At 38.1% G+C, this 21,064-nt stretch overlaps 1 protein-coding gene and 1 long non-coding RNA gene across 3 annotated transcripts in view; one reads left to right on the forward strand and one right to left on the reverse strand.

Annotated features, from left to right (window-relative positions):
* The window catches only part of sli (slit guidance ligand), a 314,085-nt gene that overhangs the window by 155,926 nt on the left and 137,095 nt on the right, over positions 1 to 21,064 (reverse strand). The gene's annotated exons all lie outside the window — the stretch shown is intronic.
* LOC148937950 (uncharacterized) lies at positions 11,900 to 20,214 on the forward strand. The gene is made up of 2 exons (XR_016140124.1): positions 11,900 to 17,597; positions 18,276 to 20,214. It is a non-coding gene; the product is annotated as an uncharacterized LOC148937950 (long non-coding RNA).

Below are 21,064 nucleotides of genomic sequence, written 5' to 3' on the forward strand. Positions count from 1 at the left end.
GTTGAAAATTCCCGTTTACGTGTCTCTTGAAATATTCAATGTGTCACGAGCAATCAACCAGTTTTCTTCAAAGCGTTGGTTAACGGTATGAGTCAAAGTTATTTTTACGATGTGGCAGATAAAGGTCCGTGGAATTTTCACCGTGTATAAGAAATTAAAGAGACACTGGGTATTCACGAAAGATATTTCTTCGCCTCGAGACAGGCTACTACCACACGCCACCAAAGTTGGCGCGTGTAGGTTTTATTTTTTGAAACTGCGCGTATACATCGAGTATGCGGAGGATCATTCAGAATTTTAATTAAAGGGATTAAGCGTGTCGTTATATGGACCTTAAATTTCTGTAAATATAAGAAAACGAATATACCGTGTTATAACCGTGGAATCTTTACAAGACGCTAATTGTGTTTACGATCGCTTTAAGTCCGGCCTCTTTGACGTTCGCTCGTAAAGCAAAATCTAAAGTCGAAATTATGGCGTCTCCCGGATTTCGTTCCGCATTTTTTCCGTGTATTAAATATCCATGAAATTCAATTATTTTTTATGTCGCCGCGGATTTGAATAACGTTATGGGATTGGAGCCAGCGTGAATTTGTCTCCTCGCGGAAATTACGACGGCCGACGATTAATTTGTCGGGATAATTAAGAACCCGTGCGACACCAGCGCCTGCGCGGACGAATATCATTCCGAAAATTCATTCCGAAAATTATTCCGAAAATTTTTCAGTATGTCGTCAACGATGCTACGTCCTCGACCTTTGTCAAAATTTTACGATCCCGCTACAACGGAGTTTCACGTTTGCCATCGTAAAATGCCTTAAACCCTTATCCCCCTAATCTTGTTCGTTATATATCCAGTCGCTAATACGACCGCGTCTTTTTCTCGTACCTCTTTCGCCCCGCAGCATTTTCCGCTGCGCTATCGTATAATGTAATCTTAGGTCCAGCAATTCATAGATTCTACGCTCGATAGAAGCTCGAAAGTTTCGCCAAGGCTTTACAGAGATCATATGTTTCGTTTTGTAGCGCGCTCCTTATCCGCGGAGATAATCACGCTCGATACACTTTAGCAGCCCAAACAGGTTTCCGAGGAGCTTACGTTGCATAGAAAGACGATAACGATTTATGCGCGGAATTTGTAATGATATAATTAAATTTACGTACGAAGAGAAAGAGAGAGAGAGAAAGAGAGAGAGAGAGAGAGAGAGAGAGAGAGAGAGAGAGATTTCGCGTGTTGCATGACACATGCCAAAAACGTAATAGATCTCTCATAAATACGTATAACTTATTTTTTGTACTATGAATATATATTATATATATATTTGCATAATTCTTATAATTTATTCACACATTTTACTTAGCAAAATAGAAGTTGTGATAAATATATATCGATGTCAATTCTCTGATTAATTAAGCTGTTAATTAATTAAGCTAATTAATTAAACTTTACAAATAAGGATAATACGTTATACAACTTTCTCGATATATGTAGTAATAATAATAATTTTGCATACCGCCCAGAAAATTTAAATCTTTCGAATGATAATAAATCGTACGTTCAAGATTCAAATAAATTATCTCCGATGATGATGGCTATAATTCAACCCAATGGCCTGGTTCGGCAGTAACGCCATGCATCATTGTCGCATAGCGTGCCACATATGGGACACACATCGACGTTACCACGTAGATGCCATTCAGAAGTTGATCGGAATACGATGCGAGCGGAATTTTCGAGTGGAACGCAGCTGGACATTCCAGAGGATCGATGACGGCGCCGGGAATACGGTTCTTCTAGCGAGTGTGCTCAGAATCAGGGTAACTCCACTAATTACACACGGTAACTAGAACACGCTAAGCGCATCTCACCGGTAGATTCTATTTACGGGATCGTACAGGTGCGAATATATCGGTGGGCACACGAACGTGTATGCGATCCAATGCGACCAGCCACACGCGTCAGCATCCAAAGGCAAACGAGGTGCCGACTAGTTAGGTCAGCGTTGTGTATGATCAAACGGACTATGCATACGAATTTACATTAACGCTGTCTCCTTCATGAGCATCGATCGGTCGTGCGATAGAAGCCAAGCGTAGAGATTTTGCCTTCCATCGGGGAGCATTTAAACGTTCCATTTCGATCGGCGCACACGTTTTCGAAGGTCGCTCGTTAACTGTCTCTCTCTGCGGTAGGTGATGTCGAAACTGATTAGCGTTCTTGTCTAAACGGGAACGCGATAATTTAATCAAGTCGCTAGTGTGCAACTGAAAGATATTTGAGATATTTTGGTAATATGCCGAGTGAACACGCATAATATTAATATTTCACAAGTCAGCCCGTGGTTTCTGTTAGGTGATTGATGTTTCGCTTGCCTGCTAATCGCAGATATTGATCGATATCGTGACCTCGATATGAATTAATTGACACATCAGGTCGTGGCAGGTAGTAGCGTGCACAACCCGAAGACAGCTTGTGGATGGAAACGAGAAAATTGCAAAGTTTCGTGGGATATCAGTAGTGTACACGTCGTGTAAATCTGGTCGTCCGCAGGAGGTGATGGACAACGGCCGCCCACGGTCAGGTCCCCGGGGGCATTTCATGAACGGGGCGGGAAGGCTGGTCCATGCAAAACTTTTCAATGGACCTTCATCACAATGGGATGGCGGTTTACATTTATTAGACCCGCGGCGAAATGCTTAGTTTGCATTTGAAACCTGCCGTCCACCCTCATTCACGGTGCGCTCTCGCGGAAAAGCGCCGGTACCCAATACATATCTTTGTGTCGAGGGTTGCCGCGGCCGTGCCCGTAGAATAAAGTTTGTCTCCCTCGTTAAATGGATCACCCTGAGCGTGAATGATCGTTGCGACAGTGTGTGTCTAGTTTCTTAATTATCGGATCGTTAATCAATACAAAAGTTAGGTTCGTATAGTTGTTCCTAAAACTAAATTTACGTATGAAATACGATAATTTGTTCTTGATATATTAGAAACAACATTGCTTTCATTAAAAATATTTAATTTTGTAGATATATATATACGCAGTTTATTTTTTATAATGTAATGTTTGTATTAATAATGTAATTTTATTCTTCAAGTTTCAATATATATCATATAAATATAGATATTACTTGTAATACAATATAATAAATTAAATGAATATGCATATTTTAAAAGATAAAATACTTTTTTAAATTATGTCATTTAAAGACTTTCATTATTATGTAATTTTCTTTAAATATTCGTTAATTATTATCGACGATCATTGCTGAAAGCGGGAAGGAGAATAATTATTCATTCATTTCTACAATGAAACAAAATTATCTCATAGCACCATTTTTAATTAAACGATAGTTGAAATGGCAATTCTTAATACTGTGATAAAAAATGAACAAAAAATGAACTTATTACAAATCGCCATGAAATATTACCAATAGCGATGAGCAAAGTGGAATTTATTCAACCACTACGTACTTGTCGCTTGAGTGCTAAATAGATTAACGGTACGACTGCAGATTTCAATGCTGTACTTTTAATCTGTTGTTAAACTTCGATAATATGAATTAAAGAGTCGAAGCATTAAAAATTAGTTTTGTTTGATGAACATTTGGAATATCTGTCGCGGAAACCGTGATAAAGAAATGAATTTCCACACAATCATAATTTATATCTGGAGAATTTACTATATCGAGTATTGCGTAATTCCTTATTTTATTAAACAAAACTCGCATGTATTCCCTTGCGTGTACGATTTATCTGTTAATGTAAATGAGTTTCTTTGTCAATTTATAATCGCATAATGCGATATTTTAATATTCGTCTTTATCGCCGTGTTTATTTTTTTTTTCGATAAATATCCCATGTGTTTTATGAATAGTAGTTATTGTTATGAATATATTTTTATTTGTTAAGAATATTATTGCTGATTTACCGTATTCATTCGTTCGTATTTTTAGTGAAAAAGTGACAGCTGCTATATTTGTCGTTCATTGACCGAAAAATACAACGATATTGACCGATATTATTGACTGAATAGTAGCGCACGTCAAATTATCGGGAAATATAACAAGTGAATTGCTGAGTATTTTTTTTTCTGGAGCGGCGCGATGCATTTTTATTGCGTTCTGACAAGTGGCTTCATTTCTGAGCGAGCCAGCTTAACGTTTTTATCGATTCCAGCCATCATCCGATTTTTATGCATCATGAAACTTTTATGCGCTATATACTTAATGCTGCGAGCAATGTGCAAATAGAATAAAAGGAAAGTTTTTTAACACCAGCTTCAAAATTAATTTTCTCAAATATATTGTTACATATTATATTTGCTTATTGCATTTATTATATATATAATAAATGCAATAAGCAAAATAAAATTCAAGTTAAATATTTAAATTTGAATATATTGGATATAACCCTTCGGGTTCATTTTACTTATTTTATTTCAAGTTTGTCCAAAAATTATTGAAACTTTTGTCGTCAATCAGTTATGAATTTTTTGTACATACATAATTACATACATAATTTACAATTAGAAATGATATATTAGAAAATAAAATATGTCTCTATTATGTGCCAGGATAGCACGTTAAATACTTAATTTGATATATGAGATAGCGGTTTAATTGAATATGTGATTATCAATGATTTTCTTAAAATGATTCTCCTTTCATGCAAGCGTTCGCGAAATCGTTCATAGATATTCGTGTGGAAAATGATAATTTCAATAGAAAGTCGCTACGTTGACACAGAGAGAGGAATACAAGGTGGTGACTTCACTATTGTACAGTGTGTCTTTGCCGTCCATCATACTCATCGTCACCGCCATTGTCATCATTGTCATCGTTTTGCGTATGCGGCGCCTACACGTGGATGTACTTTTACGCGCACAGAGTGAAAGGTAGACAGGAATATAACCATAAGTTATAACTTATGGATAGTGGGCAGCGTCAAATATTCAAGACTTGCGTGTATCATCAGTTGAACACAATAACATACTTAGAATTTTACAGTTGCAATTGATCTTTCATCGCTTTCGCCGCAATATGAAATAATCCGACAGTTATTCCTTTGATAATTAATTTATGGTTATTATCGTAAAATATCTTTTGTTATATAACTTTTAAAAAATCGTTCCTTTCGCACCTTTCACATATTTCTACATTCATGGTGTAAATAAATCTCCGTTGACAAATAATAAATTAAGAACTTCATCAAAATTATTGAACTGTCCACGCAGTCTATCCTTTGAAACTATTTTTTGATTGATGCACGGCATTAAGAAAATGTGCATGTTCACTGAAGGAAACGGACTTTGAAAAAGTAATGAAATATTTTCATTTGACATCCACGCAGTTTATTTTTGCTGAGAAGGAGGACATTGGTGGATATTCTCTTATTCTGTGTGCGTTTAACTGTATCATTGCATTCGTGGGGAAATTATGTTCGTGATAAAATTGCGAGTATAGATTATAAAATAAAATTGATTAAGATGAGCTATATTTTCATTGTAATAAATTATTATATTTTCTATATGTTACATGTTTTATATAAATAAAACTTTGAAATATTAAATAAAATAATTTCATAAATAATGATTAATTCAAAATGAACACACATCTTATATTCTATAAATATTGAAATACTCAATTCGATTCAACTAAACAGACATCTGAATAGTTGAAAAATGTAACGTATTCAATTGCAGTAAATGTAATATTTCAATCTGTTTGTCTATTGAAATTACTATTAAGTATATTTTAATAATATTTAACATAATTAATTTAACATAAATGTATCTTCTTTTATTTTTATTTGAAGTTAATTTCAATAACATTATTTGCGTCATTTCTAATAATTATTTTTCATAGCAATGATGATTAAATTCTCCTTCTTTTCCCATCAATGTCGAGGAAAGGGCGCTCAGCGGTCTAGCTCTTTATCATGGCCTAGGGCAGTAATTCCTATTTCATCCAACATTAAGTTAGAGTTGAAATTCTGACTAGTTAAGAATAAATAGCTTTCAGATCAAATATAGTTGATGATCACAAAAATTAGATATTGCAACTAAAATACCACAGATAATGACAGAAAAATCATGAAAATTGAAATAGTAAAATGTGGCATAGTAAAATTAATTCAAATAAATTTAGGATAATAATTTTCTAGTGTTAACTTCATTATTTATTCTTTTAAAAAAGATGTTAATAAAGTTTTCATTTTTAAATTTCTAAAAGTAAAAACAGATAAAATAAATTGTTAAATATCAATATAAACTTCTTCAATATATTCTTCTTTTTTTCAATATAAAGAACAATCTAAAATGTACACAATTTTGAAAACAATCCTATCATTATTTCAAGAAAGGACATTCACGCATCAAAAAAACATTATCTTATTCAAATTTTTGCAAAGATGACTGTAAATATGAATACTAACAAACTCGTGAAATTGAGTTTAATATACTGCAAAAACTCATATATATTTACATATTATATTCAATCATATGCACATGTTTTTGTAAGATAACGTAATAAACTTTTGAGGAAAAATGAAAATACAAGATACAATCTAATTTTAAGAATAATGAAAATAAAAAGAGCATTTGCGAAAAATGAGAAAAACATGATCCGTATACATATTTAATATAGATGAAACGAAAGTTAAAACTCTTTTCTTATTTATATTCCTTAAATTAAAAATTATTTTGTTGAAGACTGCTCTATCTTTCAACCCATTACGCTGGAAATTCAACATATAACTTCAATGAAATCGATGACAGTTCCGTTTTCTTATTAGCGACTATCGCGAGAACTTATGCTTTCTCGCATTTCCACTCTTCTTCAACTCAACGAAGGGGAAAGGATACGGGTCGAAAATTGAGCTTCCTTCGCCTGTCTTCGTCTCCGTCTGTCCGTCTGTCTTTCGTTCACGTTATTCTCGTCCGTCATCTCTCTTTCTTCCGCGTCTGCGACACTCGACTGTAGGAGACAGAAACAGGAGCAGCCTTCTGGAACAACGCTGGAACGTTAAAGGGAGAATGAGCGTAGGAGTAAGCTGGTAGCAATGCGCCATAAACGATCGGTCGACAAAGGGAGAAGAATGGTGAGGAGAAAGGATAGCGGATCCCAGACGAGCAGGATACGGAAAGGAGCGACAGGATGAGGAAGGCAAGGACAGTAGAGTCGCTGAGAAATGAAGTCAAAAGCAGAAAAAGGGATATACGGAAAATTGGAAGAGAGAAAAAAAGTGGTAAGCGTGGGACTCTGGAGTGCGAGAGAAGGAAACTAAATGGAAGGCAAAGTTATCGAGAGGGAGAGGACCGATAGAGGAAACGCAAAGACGCAGAAACAATAGGGGGGGGGAGGGTAGAGAGAGGGGCACGTATCAAACTCCGTGGAAAAAACAGACGGCGCGGAGGCTGGCGAGGAGAGGAAACGGAAAGAGAGAAGGGACTAACGGGAAGATAGTGACGAGGGAGTTAAAGCAAAGGGAAAGAGGGACTCTGTCCGTCCGTACGTCGGTCCACGGGCGCGCGCATATCTCATCTGCATAGAAACAAGCTGGCCGGGACAATAGGGTCCTCCGTCCATTCTGACACTGCAAACACGGTGCAACCGTGTTTCCCTGGACCAATAGGAAACCACTTCAGTATGCTCTGCTAACCCTTTCGACGCGGCGAGAGGGCCTATCATCGACCCAACGTTATCCTTTGTATGTCGTACAATAATTTCGTACCTGGTAATGTTTTCGTGATCCGGGGAACCGCACCGGGGAGTACGACGAGAGGGATGCGATTTCGACTGCGCGGCGGACCCCGCCGCGTTGTTTGTTCGACGTCTCACGCTCACGTGCGCCCCGTGGAAAAATCGTTCGTCATATCTCGTTCTCGAGGTATAGCCGCGTGGTTCTAGTGCTCTTATAAATATATGAAAGTCGCACGAGATCGAGTTTACCGCTCGATAGTTGAGAGCACCGAATGCCCGGACGCAACGGCTGAGGTTTATATTGCGACATGCGACGTTGGAAACAAATTAATGCGCAAAAATTCGTGGTCGAAGACAGGCATGACTGCGCTTTCATATGCATCACGAGCGGCTATTTTAATAGATCGTAAAAATAAAATTGCGCAATTCTGTTTTTACATGCTGACACATTTCGTTTCAATAGCGTATTATGTCGTTTTAATGACACCATTCTTATACATCTTTTTACGTCGAACGTTGATTTCGTTCTTCATTTATAATATATTTTTATTGTTATTACAAATTAAATAGGGAAATAAATTTATACACCTGGCAAACATAAATGGCTCTGTATATATTTTCTTTTGTATTTTAATAAATTATAAAGTTTATAGAATGTCTTAATATTTGTAGCATATATAATTAATAATACATACATATAAGTATAGAACTTTATTTTATGTAATTTTTGCAATGCATACATCTATTTAAAAAAATATTTTCTCGATTATCATTATGTTGGCTGCAGAATTTTATGAATGTCATATGCAGATCTTAAAAAAATTCTTGCCAGCAGCGAAGCTTTTACTACTGAATGTGAGACTAAAATTGTTGTACGAAAATTTTATAAAGAAGTTGTGGAGAAACGTGCGGGAGTCGAAAGTAGGATTATCGATTCGCGTACCTCGAAAAGTGCCTGTACGTGGCATTGGCAATATTCAAAAATGAACGATATTTTATAAATATCAAGTTTAGATATATTTCACATTTTTATCGAATTTCTTAATTATCGAAAGTTCCATTACATCAATATCGAAAATGGAATTTTTGAAATTTTAATGATAAATCCGCGGCAACATACAATGAATAACATATACATTTTTCCAAAATGTACAAGTTTTTAATAAAAAAAATCTATTTTTAAATTTATCTATTAAAATCTATTTTTAATTTTATCTATTAAAAAATTATTATAGAAATGTCAAGTTATCTGGTTAATCACCGAGCATTATTCGTTTGACTATTGAGGTGAAACTGTGTCTCGTTGTATGTGTCACTTGCATCATAGCAACGATCGCGAATATTTATTTTCTCAAACAAGTTATGCATATCTCGGAATTCGAGAGACGAGAGAGTGTATTTCCGCCGACGAAATATTCTCGATGCATCCCGCGCGGCACGACGAGCATGAAGAATTGAGGAAACGAAGTGCAAGCCTGTATCCCTTCGTGAAACTTCGCGCGCCGAAGTCGGAATTACAGTGTCCGCTTCCAGCAGCATCTGGATATCCGCTTCGGGGCTGCTCCGACGAGTTTGCAAGTAGCACCGGAGCCGGTAGTGAAAAAATTTGTTAGAAATTCTGAGGGATTTTCAGCCGACAAGTTTCAAGAGAATTCGTGCTCGGACATGAACGCTGCTCCCGTAGATAGCCACCATCTTGTTGGACGGAGAACGGGCGAGGTGACTGCCCGCCTGTAGAAACTTTGCCGTTTATTACCGCCACGTTAACCGGCGCCCTCATCTACGCTGGTAATTAATCGGAGAAACTCGGATCGTAAACAAGGCTCCGTCCATTAAGATTCCATTCATTACACCGGAAGTAGACGCGAGTAAAGCCCACCACCACCCTTTCGCCCGTCACTTCGCCCTCGTCCAATTCATCGGTCTCTTTTCTCCTAGCTTCTATCATGGTTACGGAAGAAGGGGAGCAGGTGGCTAAGAATCTGCGGAGGATCTCAAGTGAGAAAACGAGAGAGGCAGAGAGAAGGGATGAACGCGAAGGCGCGCGAGAGCGCCGAAGACTTTCAATAATTCTTCGGAATAACTTTGAAGCGCGCGGAGACGGACCCAGCGAGTTTCAGCAAACTTTCTACTCCTTCCTGCTTCACCCTTTCTTACCGTCTTCCTTCCTTCCTCCCTCTCTCTCTCTCTCCCTCCCCCCCCCCTCTCTCTCTCTCGAGCTGGTCCTTCGTCGAGATACCACCGCGGGAGATAAGTTTCAGATCTCCGTTGTCCTTCTCATGACCGTGCCAGAGAAGCGAGCCTTCTCTTATCTTTTATGCATTATCGGCGATCTTCACCCTCTCTCCCGCCCTTTCCGCCCCTACCGGCGTCCGGCGACGTTGTTCTCGTTCGCTCATATTTCGGAACCAATATTATGCTAATACCCAACGCGGTGCACCCGTCGCGCATCGATGTTTGTCCCCGCGGGAGAACGAAACATCGATGCCGTGTTGTATGCCGATGGTTATCGACGGATAAGAATCGTGAGACCGCCACCCGCATGCCTGTCGCGTATGCTTTCGTGAATAATTCCGGCGCCAACGACGGCGACACTTCTCGTTTCCTACATCACCGGGCGGAACGTGACAGCTTCCTCTTGCCGCGAACAGACCATTGTGCAAGATAGAATGAAGACTTGAGAGATGCGTTTCTAGAGGTTATCGATCTCGTGAGTGATGAGAAGACCATCGAAATATTTTCTTTACGAGATGCGAGATTATATTGGTAGCAATCCAATCACGCATATCTTTCAGAAAAATTTATCATTTGTCATTTGTTATTTTTTTTAGACAGCCACGAACAATGAAACGATTTTGAATTCTTGATTTATAATTGGAAGAATTCACTCACAGAAATTTTATACATAACTTATATTATATTATATTTATATTAAATATATTCATTTTAATTTTATAAATATGCGAAGGAATTTATAGATTTTGACTGAAATTTATCGTCTGTAATGATATGCTAACGTATATAATTTTTTTATCTTACGTGTATCTATGTTGACGTAGTGAAACTTACCTGAAACAGAAAAACATAAAATCAATTAATGCACAGAATTTATTTAATATATAAAGGCATTTTTAATATTACAGTTAGTTGAGAATTCGATAAAAGCCCCAAAAAATTTTTTTATAAATTCAAATTTAAATTTTTTTAAATTTAATTTAATTTATTATGTATTGATAAATTGAGAGTATATTCAGATATAGAAAGAATACAAATGCAAATGTAAAGAAATTTCTCTAATATCTCTTATTGATATGCAAATTCTTAGTTTCAATTTGATCAATTCTTTTAGCTCAATTGTTTTTAGCGTTTCTTTTATATGCAATTTAATCGTTTTGATAATATATTGTTATGTCTAGACGTATATGTCTATATTATATCTTTAGTAACAGATAAAGATCGATTTAGATCGGTACAGAGTCTGCGACTGCAACCAGTACCAGATCACAAAGAGGATGATGAAGGTGAGTTCAAAGCAATTGGTACCTGAGCAATCTCAGCCTAATCGTATTTCCTTGCTTCGGATTGAAATACAGAAAAGCGTTATCTACTATATATGATAATCAGTGACATGCTGTAACATAAAGCGAGCGATATAACATGAAGAACTTGGAATTCTTGTTTACTATACGAATTATTAATTAATTTCCTATCATTGCACTAATATATATAAAATCTATGTAATATTACCAAATCTATTTATATTTTCTTTGAAAAATCTAGCTCGCCATTTAATTTTACATTTTCAAGGCTTTTAAATCTTACCCTCCCGATATCTTGCGCTAGACACATAAGTTTGAATCTCGGCGATATGAAAGTGCACGTGCAGGAACCGAAAAGCGCTCTCACGTCCCATAGAAGCCATTGTTTGACTATCGGAAGTTCCCAGAAGTTACACCGAGGTCAGTATCGGACTTCGTGTGTAGCTTTGATCTGACCCAATTACTCGGCATTCGCGACGGCAGATAGCTGGAATTAGCTGGAAAGGACGATTAGCAAGGCGAGCGCAAGAACTCATCTTCCGACTGCGAGTCGATCGGCAATTTACCTGCCAGTCGAACAAAAAGATTGGAATTGCACGTTAGACGGAGATTTGCAGCGCGAGCTCGAGGAAAGAGAAGCGTTATCTGGACGTACATACACGCTTTCGCACACATACATACATGCGCGTCGCGCGCATTGTTATTATGCACCGTTTCGAGCACTTCGTACGCCGGACGCAGCAGCACACTTTTAATCACCATTCAGGCGGATTGAGCTAAACGGGACGAGACGGGACACACCGGTGCCACCACCGCGAGGCAAAACAAGGGTTGAATGGCGCGGCGGGGCGCCGGCGGCCCCGGCTACGTAGTACACGACGCGAGCTATTTGCGGCGCAAAAAACGAGTCGGCGAATCGCCGGTGCGGGAAAAGGGCAGTGTGGTGTGAGGGGGAGAAAGAATATGAAACGGAACAATTGAAATTGGGCACGGTGCCAGCGTGCGCATACAATATCGGCCAAAAGTTTGTTAACACCTCGCGGGACCTCGCGACCCGGCCGGTTCTCGCCTCGCTCTCGCCTGGCATAAGTCCGAGAAGTATGTATATACGTATCGTAATGGGATACTTCCGCTCGTCTGTCGTTGTTACGCGCGGTTTATTAGCGCGGTCGAACTTTGTAACAGGGAGATTTCTAGTACTTTTCTTCGCGCCAAGATATATCGTCGAAACTTTTCCTCTGCTAGAACGCACCGCCGACTTGCCGGGAAAGGATTTATCGACGGCCATACGAAGTTGAAGATCGATAGCGTTCTCCGTGGCAACGCCTCTGTTAACAAATTATAAAACAATCCCTCTTCTCTGCCGTTTTGCGCGAGGAGTTCATTCTTATTAGTCAGGTCACACCTTCCTGACGCGTCGCTATCCCCCTGATTGACGTTTGGTAACTTTATAATAAACATTATTTTCGTACCATACGTAACTGCAAAATATAGCTGCTTCATGCAAATATGTATCATTATTTTTTTGCAATGATCTCTGCATTTGTGAAGAAATATGAAAAATATCTTTTATCAATAATTTCTATTTGTCGATATAAATATTTTTTTTACGTAATGGAAATATTTATATATTTTTAATTCCAAGCATGTTTAAAATTGACGATCAAATATTTATGTCTCTTATGTTACTGCAAAAGTTGCTCTTTATTATACGTAACATTGGTACGCATATCATGTTATTTTGACTATAACCGCCAATTTCCAGACTAGAGACAAGTGTCGTTTCATTGTGGTCTGTAATATCGATGCAGCATTACGTATATTTTTTTTTACATGTTACGACACTACTTGACTTATACCACTTTTCCTTTGACCGCGACGGAGACGAGCGAGCGAGTCTTCCAAGGAGAAATACGCGATACGTTTATTACTTACACGCGCCACGACAAATTACAGGGGGGCACCGACCACGATCCGGCTCCTGTAATGATGCGGGAACGAATTTCCGTGGAAGTAGCACGCGTGGTTGCAAACTTTTTAACCGTAGTGTCTGCGGCACGGATACATCGTGTGGGTGCGGGTGCGCGCGTATGCGTGCGAGGGCTCGCGTGGCTTTGCCACGACTCGAGCTTGCAATTTGTGCAGTGGTCAAAGGCAACGGCCGGTGTGAGAGAACATTACCGCAGGTAGCTGGATGAAACCGAGAGAAAAAGAGGGAGAAAGAGCGCGCGCGATAAATAGGAAACGAAGTAGGAGAAAAACATTCTCAGCGCGAGGCACTTGCAATTGCAAATTTAAATTGTGAAATATCCGCGGTTATTGAGAAATAATCGCGTCTTGCAACGAAATTATTCCACTGATGCGACATTGGCGTTGGCCTCAATATCGGAAGTGATGGATAGCCGGTCCATTTAATTGTCCGCTGAAGATCTATGTGAAATAGAGATAAGTCGATTATTATTGATCATAACGGAAAAATAATGGTGTCAATAATTTCAAGCCTGTACAGCATTTCTCGATATTCCGTTTGTTTTTCTTTCTTTTTAGTATCTATTATTCTTGTTTTTCTCTGTAAAAAAAATACATACATTGTGTAGAAAATGTGAATAATAATTAAAAAGGAAAATAGTTAAAAAGAGCAGAAACGTATGTATATAAATTATCTGCATTTCTATAAATCACAGTATAGTTTTTATTAACTTTAGAACTTTTATTGTGTAAATATAATACTTAGGATCGTGAGATGTGTGTATACGTATATATATGTGTTTCAAAGAAAATATAAGAGAGTTAAAAGAACACTGCCAAATATTGCGAAAATTATTCATAAACACAAAAGGAAAGGAATTTCGAAACGTTAGTATCAATTTAATTAAACTTGTTCTGCAACATCTGTACCTTAACATAGAATAGAAAAAGCATTGAAAGTATCGAAGTAGACGATTTATCAATGGAATTGTGCAGAATAAGTTACGGTAATTGATTGATTCTCGATATCCGCAAGAAAAATGGTTGCTTCCTACAAGAAACCTGTTGGATATTCAAAGCTTCCGATTATTGATTCCCTTTGACCGCTTGAAATCGGACACGAGCAAATGAATTTCAAAATGATATCGATCAATTCATAGAGCGAAATTATAAATACTAATGTAAAATTTTAATTTATTACAGCACTTGTTGATTGATAAATTATTAACAATTTTTCTCCCTTTTCTCTTTCTCTTCATTCTTGTTTACAGAATGTTATTTTGCAAATTATATAACAGTAAATGATGAATTAATATGATGAATTAATATAAAGAACTATTATGTCATTAATTGTGTTATAATAAAAAAAAAATAATATTTAAAGCGCGTGTAATATTCGTTGAATGCAATAAAATAGTTCCAACTGCAATGCGAGCATATAATTTATTCATTCATTTCACAAATGTGAATGAAAATTATAAAGTTTATACGTACCGAGGGCAAAATTTGTGATTTAGGCTTGAATTATAATTATTTATTTTATTCTATTTTGAAAATGAATGTTATTAGAATTAACTGTTAAATTTTCTCTTCACAACAATGTTTTAGACTTTTTATTTTTTTAAACTTTTACTGTTGGAAATAAAGTCAGAAATAAAGTCTTTCTGTCAGTTAATAACGTAAACGGATCTAAATATAACTTATCCTCCAAATTATTTATTTCTTTCAGATTTTATGTGGACTACTACTCTTCGGAAGCAAGCGTAACTATCAACGGGGAAAGAGAGACATAAATTGAATGTGCAATCACGGCAAAACCGAGTCGCCATGAATAACGGCAATAAATGTCCTTACTTCCAAAGGTTTACAAAGAATCCTCGTGCGACCGAAGGAGGCGGAGAAGAAGACGATCCTCCGAGGTGCAGCGCGAAGCTCGCAAGAGGATCTCCCTCTCCCTCCCTTCAAAAACAAATTCATATTTCAAGGCGGAACCCTCTACGGTGTATTCGTCTACGAAAAGAGACGCGAGCTCGGAGATAAAAGTGAAATACGCGGGTTCGCTATTGAAGGCGGTGCCGGAGGAGGAACGCGGATACAAAGCCAGAGACAAGGGATCACGATCATTCGTCATTCGACGTCGCCCTTTGTCTCATATCGCCATAATAGATTGAGCTTGACAATCGCTTATCTCATTTGAATCCGCTCTCTCTCCCTCTCTCGTACAAGGTAGGGATAAATCGCCCTGGTCGAGAAGCAATTTAATCAGGAAGATCGTCGTCGCCAGGTCGTCTTCGAAGCGATCGCGCGAACCTAACTGTGTTTTCATCGTCGTTGTCGTTGTCGTCGTGTCGAGACGAATTTCTCGCGCGCGTAGTGAAAAAAACGTAGTGAGAAACCTAATGAACGTCATCTTGATTCATGATCTAAAGAAACTGGGCCTCCCGCGCGCAACACGGGAAACGGATGCGCGGCCGCCGGTCGAAATTCAATTTGTATGCTCCATGATTTATTTTCCCTCCGCACGGATTTATCTTCCGGGCGATGCTCTCTGGTGCATTTTACGGCGTCATCCTCCATTAAGTGGGCTATCCGTACGTCGGCGTACACCGGCGAGAAGATTATGTTTTACACGTCTCATCCGTCGCCGTTAATTATTAAATGCGTATTATTCTCTGCGGGGAATGTTATCTCGCGCATATTTACGCGAAATTGAGCCTTCCCGTATGGTCGCCGGGGAAATACGCCGTAAAAAGTATATCGACAATTTGAGTGCAGGCTGCGCTCATTCTTTTTCTCTCTCTCTCTCTCTCTCTCTCTCTCTCTCTCTCTCTCTCTCTCTCTCTCTAAAATCCCTGTTGGAAATTTTCCAATGATACCCAACAATGCGCCAGGCGGTCGAGGATCCCGGCGTTAACGCGTTTACCCCGCGTTCTCAGCAATTGCGCAATCGGCCGATTGTAGGTCCATCCGTTAGACACGCTTCGTTCATTCCGCTCGTTACTTCTATTACCGCCGTCATTTACATAGACACTTACATGCACTTCGCTATGTGCACGAATTGGAATCTCGTGTTCGATCGCGCTACGTGATATGCAACTACGCGGATAGGTCAAATGCTACCCTTGGGTTTCTTCCGGACCGAAATCCGAGATGAATACGAGGCGAATAAGCGGACAGCGACGGGGTTCATCGGTAGTCTATCGTTCTGGGAGCAAACAGTCTTCTCGAACAAAAGAACGGGCCAGCGCAGCGTCAACACACAAAAATCCCATTTATGTCTCTCGCGCAGACATAAGCCGGGCTCGTAGAGGCAATCACGGTGGCGCGCGCTCTCGAGATATCCGCGTTAAATAAATTTCAGCGAACGACCCCTTTCGCGCCCTCGTATCCTCGTCGGATTCGTCGACACAGGGAAAACATCGGGACGGTCTCTTCCTCCTTCCTCGCGCGAGAGTGTGCACGACGGTTGTTGACGTCGACGTGGTGCGCTGTCTAAGCGCGCCGAGATTGACAGCTCGTGGTGCGCGCACGCTCGCTCCGAAAACATCACCGTAAGACGCGCGGGCGTATCGCGAACGACACACATTCGTACGCTCGTACAACGACACACATTCGTCGCCCATATCGGGGTAAACGCACACGAGCGACGATTCACACATATACGCGTGCACACACACACACACACACACACACACACACACACACACACACACACACACACACACACACACACACACACACACACACACACACACACACACACACAAAACACACAAAACACACACATATATACACAGCAGCAGCAGCAGCACAGACACGGAGATTCACACAAGCGCGATTGTATAAACACAAGCATACGCAGCGGGAGTATAATGTACGCGGCGAGTACCACGGCATCGCGTTATCCCTACACGTCTGTCCATTATTGCGATAGCAGGCTGCGTCAATATTGGCCCAAAGGGTTTCACTGTGATTGTCTTCCTCGCGTATACATATACATATACGGCGTTAGGCCCGGCTCATATGCGATACTAGCTGCCTGCACCGATCGACAGCCTCCACCGCATTCTCCTCTATCTCTTCCTCCTCCTTTTCTCTCTCTCTCTCTCTCTCTCTCTCTCTCTCTTTCTCTCTCTCTCCCTCTCCTCCCTCTTCCATCGTCTCCTCCATCGACGCCGTTCTCCTCGCAGTTTACTCAGCTTTGCACGAACGATCGCTTCGTTCAAACGCTTCGAAAACAGGCACATCCGATTTCATGATAGCTTCAAATAGTTCGCACCGTTCTCATCCAGCTGACCGGCTAACGGTGGTGCTCGCTTGTTTGCGAATACATCAGTGGCACGGGAAGCGATATTTTTATTTTAGGGTATGTGTGGGATTTAACGATCGGTAAGATATACAAATTATTATTCAAAACGGTAATAGAGTGTTTGTTTTTATAGGTAAAATAGAGAAAAAATTTTTAATATTTTTACATTTTAGATATATTTTATATATTATCTCGCCCATCGAAAGTACAAATAGATAGATAGAATAGATAAAATAGATAGATCTATGAGCAGTTAAACAGAACTCTGTATTGTTATATAGAATTGTATCGAGTAACGAATTTCCAATTCAGTGACACGCTGAAGATTATATCTCTACACCGGCTTATTATAGATTTCCCGTCTAACTAACCGTTTCTGCTGCACTAACGAAGATGTGCCTGCGCGTTACTAGCAGTGTTTACTTGTCGAATCAGAGGTATTAGATATTTCCTCGAGAGATAGTCTAAATTCTACAAATTCCCATTTATGCTTCCTAAACAATCATTTCAACATTTTATATAAACATTATTGCGTTAAAAATTTTGTCATGCCTTCTTTCATTTTACCATTTGAGAAATTTGAAACGGCTCCTGTATTAAAAATTTCGGAATATTAACAACGGACACTTTATGATATTTAATTTTATTTCTTTAAATATTATATAAGTCTAAAATTTCAAGAAAGAAATTTACACGTTTCATTGACATGCAATATATTAAAGGAGGATTTTGATTTGGGTTGCCCCAATCTGTTAAAGGTGCCACGGGAATGTGAATGCATCGTGCAACCTTGTTAAAGATTCCGTACGCAGCCGAGTGTCTCTTGAGAGAGCGTGAATTCGCACCTGTTCTCCGGTCTGGTATGTTTATTTTTTGAGGGTAGGAGAGGAGAGTCTCGAGTCGTTAGATGGCTCGCAAAAAGAAAATGCGGGGGCCATCCTTCGTAGTTGAGGACTGTTTGTCGTGTATACATGCAAACGGTTTGCGGCAGACACAGGCAAGAAGTGCGACGGGACACGTACGATATAACTACCAGCACCTGGCGCATAAAGCCCTGCCCTGCATACGTTATGAGAGGGCCTGCAGGTCCGAATGCAGCGCACTCGTAATATTTTCAGTTCGCGCCCCCGACTACGTTTTTACGATACACTTGATGGCCGGAACGCCGAGTTTCCTTTAAGCTGCATCGATTGGTATTGGAAAACACAAAGATGGCGGTTTATATAGGCATACTTTCGGAATTATTGTCTACTTATCTTTTACTGTAGAATTTACGTGGACCGGTTAATTCGATGTAAGAATCAATAATTTCACTTGATATAAGAAAAAATTTGATAACGCTTACTAAATTACAAAATGATTACATAAGTGTGAAAAGAAATTGGAAATTAGAAATTTTAAATGAGTTCTTTAAACTTTACAGAATTTTAAGTATATCTTTAATGTAGTGTAAGTAAATATCACATCTAATTTTTTAATTACATATAATTTGCCGTCTTTATAAATAAGTTTATCATATGAATGAATGAAATATTATTTGATATTCAATGTAGCAAGTCACATAATGTCAGTTGTACTCTCAGCAAGCTGGAGATATATTTACATTGATATGAATTATTGATATAAAATAATGTTATGCCTTGTCAATTCTAATTTATTTATTATTCTATTTCACACGACACAAATATGCAACAGTATATTTTCTCGACAACTTATTTTCAGAAAAGTAAAGTTTTATTCTAGTATGAGTCGTTTTATTTTAGTATGCAAATAATAAAATATTTACTAAAAAAGTTTGTTTAACAGCTATAACATTGCATAATTATGTAATCTGAAAGAGAGAGAGAGAGAGAGAGAGAGAGAGAAAAATAGAAAGATATATATTATATATATATATATATATCACTATAAAAAACGGGATAAACATGGCGCTTGAAATTCAGTTGCGTTAAAATCTGTTCATAAAACATGTTTGTTTTATATTTTTTCTTACTACAAGACATGTCTCTCTCTAGTTCAATGCAACAGGTGAATAGCATTGTTCTACGTTACGCGAATTGCAAAGTGTTTCGAAATATTGAACAACATCTACATGTGTTTGCAAAGAGTAACACATATGATCTGCATCCGATTATCACGACAATGTTGACTGAAAACATTGTCTACATCGTAACATGTAGACTTGTACAAATGATAAACAACTTGTTTACTTTCTGTTTTTCAAATGATTTTGTAATCGCACGTGATTAGAATAGGATAATTATTAGAGAAATGTACAATAATGTGCTAATTCAATATTAAATATGTCTGCTTCTATATATATGTGTGTATGTGTCTGTGCATTTTCAATTATAAATTAATTACTCGTATATAAATAATATATAAATAGTTAAATGATGCTGCAGTATATTTACTTTAATGTTTACGTGCAACTTGTAGCTATTACTTGTTTCTACGTTAATAATATTGAAATATATATTTCCATTAGAATTATAAAAAATAAATGAAGAAGAAAATATGTGTATTACACATTCTTTTCTCTTCCTTTTTTTAAATAAAAAACAATGTACAATGTACAATGTAGCCCTCAATTAAATGTAGAAGTTAATTTTTAATTAAATGTATGAAAAATGCATTAAGGGAAACAAAATAATAATTTAAAAAATTCTGTGTTATTATTGCTTTCGAAAAAATAAATTAGTCGAGATCCAACCATAGCATTATCAGCAATCAGAGTTGATCGCTAGATTACAATATGTGATATCTGGATCGAAACGGGCCGACATAATTCCTTAATTACTACATTTACTATCGCGCACTTCAAGAACGAAGTACGTTTATCGTGGCTCAAAAATTGTACGTAGGAAGCGTTCGACCGACGATCGGCTGTTACGGCTTTCTCGTATGTTTCTTGCGCACTTGCTTTCTATTAAATGCCAGGTATAAAATTGCAGGTTACAGCGGCCCATTTCTCATGCGTCTGGTCGAGCATGGAGAGGAACGAACCCGAGCGAATCGGTGAATGAAATGAGTTTCGGTCGCGCTAAGGTCGTAAGTACCAATCCCGTTCTTCCAGTTTGGCTTTCACGGATGGCCGTGTGCGTCCATATGTGTACAAATACCTAGCTGTATACGTACACGCACATGCGCTCACCAGGATATCGCAGGGGACCGGTGTTGATCGAAACATTCAACCAAAGTTTCCGGTCGATGATAAACTATCGCGACGAAAGCGATCGTTCGTTAGAATATCTAATCTTACGCGTTTATTGTTGAAGCGTCTCCTCTACTATACACGATCATCTAACTCTAAAAGTTGTATTTTTAATTTAATTCTTTCAATTTTTAATTTAATATATCATTTTTTAATACAAAATGAAGTAATATATATATATGACCAATAAATTTTTTTTAACATAGAATATAGAAAGACAATACATTTTATATTTATTTACTTTTGCGATGATTGTAAGCAATTAATAATATTTACAAAATAATTTTTGTGACACAAAAAGAGGATTAAACAAAAGCACTTTATTATTGGATA

This window comes from Pogonomyrmex barbatus, unplaced genomic scaffold, assembly GCF_055798465.1.
Source record: "Pogonomyrmex barbatus isolate J1 unplaced genomic scaffold, ASM5579846v1 scaffold1, whole genome shotgun sequence".
In the NCBI taxonomy this organism is placed as follows: domain Eukaryota; kingdom Metazoa; phylum Arthropoda; class Insecta; order Hymenoptera; family Formicidae; genus Pogonomyrmex; species Pogonomyrmex barbatus.